The 6,099-nt window shown below is 29.7% G+C and overlaps 1 non-coding gene across 1 annotated transcript; it reads right to left on the bottom strand.

The window, feature by feature from the left end:
* Nucleotides 1-308: 308 nt before the first annotated feature.
* Nucleotides 309-415, bottom strand: LOC112615446. Its single transcript, XR_003117365.1, has one exon. It is a non-coding gene; the product is annotated as a U6 spliceosomal RNA (small nuclear RNA).
* Between the last annotated feature and the right edge of the window lie 5,684 nt (nt 416-6,099).

Here is a 6,099-nt window from a genome sequence, read left to right as displayed (position 1 = left end):
TAACTCAGCAAAGTTTGTTATTTACCCACCTTCTGAAGCCTACTTCTGTCAGTTCAGCCATCCAGCCTCTGCCTAGCCCTGTGCCCTTCTGGAGAGGTGTTGTGGTCATTTGGCGGAGGAGAGGCACAATGACTTCTTGAGTTTTCAGCATCTTTGCATTGGCTCTTTCTCAACTTTGTGGGCTTATCTAAATTTCATCTTTGAGCTTTCTGACTTCGAGTGGGATTTTTGTGGGGTTTTTTTGTTGATCTTGGTTGTCATCATTGTTGTTTTCTGTTTGTTTGTTTTTCTTTTAACAGTCCACTCAAAAAAATATTGAACAGTTTATGAATTAGTGTGCTATCCATGTGCAGGGGTCATGCTAATATTTTCTGTATCATTCCAATTTTAGTATATATGCTGCTGAAGTGAACACATTTCTGTTATTTTTACTTGGCTGAAATTTCTCCCAGAATAGAACCAAAGAGAGGAATCTTCATAAAAGAGAACTGCCACTGGGTGATTGTTTATCACAAATTTTCCCATTGATGGGTTCAAACCTGTTCTGACAACCGAATTCTACTATTTAGAAATATTAAAATGTTTCTTATCCAGTACACATTTTTATTTTCTCTATGTATTTTGATTTTTCATAAAATACACTTATTATATATGAGCTTTGAAAAATACCTTAGGCATTTTTCACAACACATCCTATCCCAAATCTAGCTCATATATAATTTATTTTATAATAAATATTTTAATTTATTAAACTAAAGAAGTTTTGCTTCGTCATCATCATGTATGTCATTGACCCAAAGGTAGATCTCAACCAACATGAGAGAGAGAAGATCAGTTAGTGATAATTCTTTATCCCTTAACCTTTCAAAAGGAACATGGCCTTATTATTATCATGTCATCCAGTAGGATAGTATGGTTATCTAATCTTAAAAATATATACACAATATGTATTTTGTTTTTTACTTTCATAATTATCTTTTTATTCCTAGGCATATGGAAACCACCAATTTCAGCCAATCTTTAAATGGTTTCAACAAATAGCCAGATAATATTCCATTATTTTATTCTAACATGCAGTAGAATTCACATCTATGTTTTAAACATATTTTTAATCAATTTGTTTTAAAAAAATTATTCTAACACACATTTATTTATCTATACTACTCATGATCAAGATTCTACATTTTGAACACCATGTATATAAGATAAGCTAGTTTAACAAAGGATAGCCCCAGTATACAAGGCCATTTTCTAGGATTTTTGAAAATGCCATGACCTGCTTTTATCTTTCTTTTATGACTACAAGAAGGAAATGATAACATTAGGTCAAATTGCTGCTTAGGCCACATTTCTACTAGAGAAACTCCTTTTAAAATATTTTTATTTTTTCTCTTTTAAAAAGTCCTTTATTGTTTTTCACTATTTTGAGGAATGTGAAATATTTTTGGTTTAAATGCAAATGCTTGTAGTTCAAAATAAAAAACTATGCCTACTTAAGCAATGAATATCAAACACACACACACACACACACACATAAACACACACACATTATTTAACACATAAATTATTTTCATTTTAATAAAATTAAACTCAAGTAAGATTTTTTTTTGAAATATCTATCTACTTATAAGCAGGTCTGACATTTAGTATGCACTAAATTATATATGACCATAAAATGATAATCTTTCTAAATATCCTATTGCTATCTATACAATGACCATTTTTATTATTTTTATATAATTTAAAAAAACACTAAAGTATACAGTGTTTGAAATCACCTTTCTTAGCCAAGTGCAGTGGCTCACGCCTGTAATTCCAGCACTGTGGGGGACCGAGTAGGGCGGTTCACGAGGTCAGAAGATCGAGACTATCCTGGTTAACACGGTGAAACCGCATCTCTGTTTAAAAATACAAAAAAATAGCCAGGCGTGGTGGCGGGCATGTGTAGTCCCAGCTACTCAGGAGACTGAGGCAGGAGAATGATGTGAACCCGGGAGGCGGAACTTGTAGTGAGCACTACACTCTAGCCTGGGCAACAGAGCGAGACTCCGTCTCAAAAAAAAAAAAAAAAAAAAGTCAGCTTTCCTTACTTTTCTTCCTGATGGTTATTTAAATTATTATTATTATTTATTGTGAAGCAGCTTAGCACTCAGAAAGGTAAAAAAACATGAATAAATAATAACAAAGGTAACTGATAATCAAGACATGAAGTAAGAAGGCATTTTTGGACTTCAGAAGCTTTTTCATCCTACTTTCTTCCTCCACAAAGGGAATCACAATAACAAATTTGTTTTTGTGTGTGTGTTTTTTACATTTTTTATTTATGCTGCAATAAACATACAAGTGCAGATATATTTTTGATATATTAATTTCTCTTCCTTTGAGTAGACATCTACTAGGGAAATTGTAGGATTGAATGCTAGCTCTATTTTTAGTACTTTGAGAATACTCAATACTGTTTTACATAAAGGTTTTACTAATTTACATTTCCACCAACAATGTAAGACTTCCCCTTTTTTTGCATCCTTGCCGATATTTGTTACTTTTTGTCTTTTTAATAATAGTCATCCTGAAGGTTATAAGACGATATCTCATTGTGGTTTTAGTTTCCATTTCTCTGATGATTAGTGATGTTAAGCACGTTTTTATATATCTATTGGCCATTTGCATGTCTTCCTTAGAAAAAATGACTTTTCATGACTTTTACTTATTTTTTTATTGAGACTATTTTTCACCCTATTCTCCAAATTATAAACGCTCTCTTTTGATTGTCTTTATCTGATTATTAATTAATCTGAAATTATTTAAATATTTGCTAGTCATTTTGAACAGCTAAAGATCTATGCCTTTCATTTATTTTTCTGTTGATATCTTTTTTCTAGCTGATTAGTAGAAATCTTTAAAAATATGACATATTTGTCTTTTGCCAAACACATGTGTTGCCAATAATTTCCCACTCTATGACTTACATTTTCACTCTTCTAATAATGTTCTTAATACATTTTTTAAGTTTAAGAGTAGCTCAATAAATCAAATTTTGTCCTTATATTATCTTTGTATCCTATTTAATAACATTTACGTACCATAAGAATATAAAAATAGCCTCTAGTTTTATGATAACTAATAGTGTATAATATAACTATTTCTATACTAAAGCTTAGAAGTTTTGTTTAGTTTTTTAACTTAAAACTTAGATCAACATGTATTTAAGATTGATCTTTCTGTATATTGTGAGATATGGGTAAATATTCATTTTTTCTATATGTATTTCTATATATGTATGTGTTCATATTCTGTATAATGTTTCATTGGTTTATTTATCAATCCTTGTCCCAATACAACACTGTTTTAATCACTAAAACATCATAATAGCCATATTATCTGCTAACATAAATCTTGGCTTTGTTGTTTTTCTTTAAGGTTTCTCTGGTTTATCTTAGCATTCTACCTATATCCGTGACTTTCAGATTCAATTTGCTAATTTACACAAAGTGATATCTTGGGACTTTTACTGGTACTCCTCTGAAACTATAGATTAACTGATAAAAAAAATGAAATCTTTACAATTTTGAGTCTACTGATACAAGAACTTGTATATTCCTCAATTTCTTTAAAGTTCTTTTTTCTCAATAATATTTAGTAAGATTTTTTTAAATTGTGATAAATATGTAAAACATAATATTTACCACTTTATTTCTATTTGTACAGTACGATGTCATTAAATACATTTACAGTGTTGTGCAGTCATCACCACCATTCATCTCCTGAAGTTTTTCATCTTTCAAAACTGAAATTCTATGCTCATTAAATGCCTACAATTCATTCTCTTTCTCCCGGCCCCTGGAAACCACCATTCCTTCTGTGTCTGAATTTCACTACTCCAGAAACGATATAAAAGGAATTATATAATATTTGTTATTTTGTGTCTGGTTTATACCACTTAACATAATGTCCTGGCATTTCATTCATGTAGCAGCATTTACCAAATTTCCTTAATTCTAAGACTGCATTATATATATATAAAATATATAATATATAATATATATAAAACATCTTTATTCATTGTCAAAGGATATGAATTTCTTCCACCTTTTGGCTGTTGTAATGATGTTGCTATAAACGTGAATGCACAATATCTGTTCAAGGGATATCAAATGATGTGTTCAATTCTTTGGGGCATAGATTCAGAATGGAAATTGCTGAGTTATATGGAAATTTTGTATTCAATTATTTGAAGAATTGACATATTTTCCAATGGCTACATCACTTTATTTTTCCACTAGCAATGCGCAAGGGTTCTAGTTTCTCCATATGTTCACCAGGGCTTGCTATTTTCTATTTTATGTTTTTTTGTTTTTAAATATATAGTAGCCATCCTAATGGGTTTGAGGTTGTGTCTCACTGTGGTTTTGGTTTGCATTTTCCCAAATACTAGTCATATAAACTTTTCATATGCTATTGGTCACTTTGATAACTTATTTGAAGAAATGTCTTTTAAAACTCTATGCTTATTTTTAAATAGTGATTTTAGTTTTTTGCTATTGAATTGTAGGAATTCTTTATGTGTCTCAATCCCGTATGAGCTATATGAGTTGCAAATGTTTTCTTCTATTCCGTGGGTTGCCTTTCACTCTGTAGACAGTGTCTTTGATGCACAAAATTCTTTATTTTGATGAAGTTTAACATTTATATTTTCTCTGTTCCTTGTGCTTTTGGTATCAATAATACATGGCATAAATTTAGATACCAAGGATACGTCGCTAGTTTATCGAATGCATTAAAAATATAATTCCTATGTTAAAGATGTAATTAAAATTTAATGTTTCATCTACTGCTTAGATTATGCAGTATATTTCCAAATCTAAATTAAATGGCAGCATTAAAAAACTTTCATTGTGAGAAAAAAGAAATCACGAGATCTATATATAGAATGATTATTGACTATAGAACTTTCTTTAGCTACATTTAACTTCACTGACCAAAAATAAGGTAAAAGAATAATATTGTTAAATATTCAACAATGAAAACTAAGATAAAATATGAATTTATTTCAAATGATATTTATGATCACAAGTTTTTAAAAAGTAATTTACATACCTAAGTGGGATTTTCTAAAATATGTGAGTTTAAAAATGTATTTTTTATATTTTTTTGAATTGCAATTTTCAGAGGTATTTACATATAATCTTTGTTTTTCTAGTGCTATTTTATGTAATTGAACCAATTTATACCTTTTTGATGAAAATGTTACTTATTTATGTAATTTTATTTTTGTTTTTTACCTCAAAAGGCTCAACCAGCCCTATTTTTCAACTTCATCCAATTACAAGCTTCAAGCTTTATCAAATATAAATTATTCACATCCTTGTTTCAAGACTCATTTACTGTCTTTCTTCACTTTTGCTTCCTAGATTCTAAATCCTTAAGAGTAGTTCAGGGAGTCTTGGTGATTTTCATTTTACAGTAACATTCACTGAATATAGACAGTAACCTTTAGAAATAGCTCAGACATAGTTTCAATATAGCCAGCAATGCAATTCATGACAGGCTGATGGGTTCTTGTCTACCCATACATGGTTCAAATGTTACTAGCATTATCCTAGAATAAGTGCTGCCTTATTAGACAAGCTTTGGAAAGGTTATATATATGAGATACATATATTTACATATAAATTTGCCTGTTTTAGTTTTAAAACACATAAAGACATTTACATATCATTTGTTTCAACTACTAAAATGCATGTTATTTATTTGTTAAATATACAAAGAGCAATGAACTATTCTTCAACCATTATTTATAATATATCATTTAAATCTCATAGTGGTCCTATGAAAGTTGTGTACCTATTGTTCTTATTTCACAGAGGAAACAATTTAGTTAGATGTGCTTAAGCAATTTGTTCAAATATTACCATAGTTTAAAGGCAATGAAACTGAAAATTTTAGGTGTCATTATGGTGTCCTCAAAGTGTATTTTTTAAAAGTATCTTCCTAAAACTGAAAAAGAAAACTTACAATCTAGATGTAAGACATGAGTTAAAATTAAAGCATTAGCTAAGAAGCTAGAAAAGAAAACTGACAGATCTGTTTACATGAATG

Source organism: Theropithecus gelada, chromosome 1 (assembly GCF_003255815.1).
Source record: "Theropithecus gelada isolate Dixy chromosome 1, Tgel_1.0, whole genome shotgun sequence".
NCBI classification, from domain to species: domain Eukaryota; kingdom Metazoa; phylum Chordata; class Mammalia; order Primates; family Cercopithecidae; genus Theropithecus; species Theropithecus gelada.
This window is presented reverse-complemented; position numbering and strand designations above follow the sequence as displayed.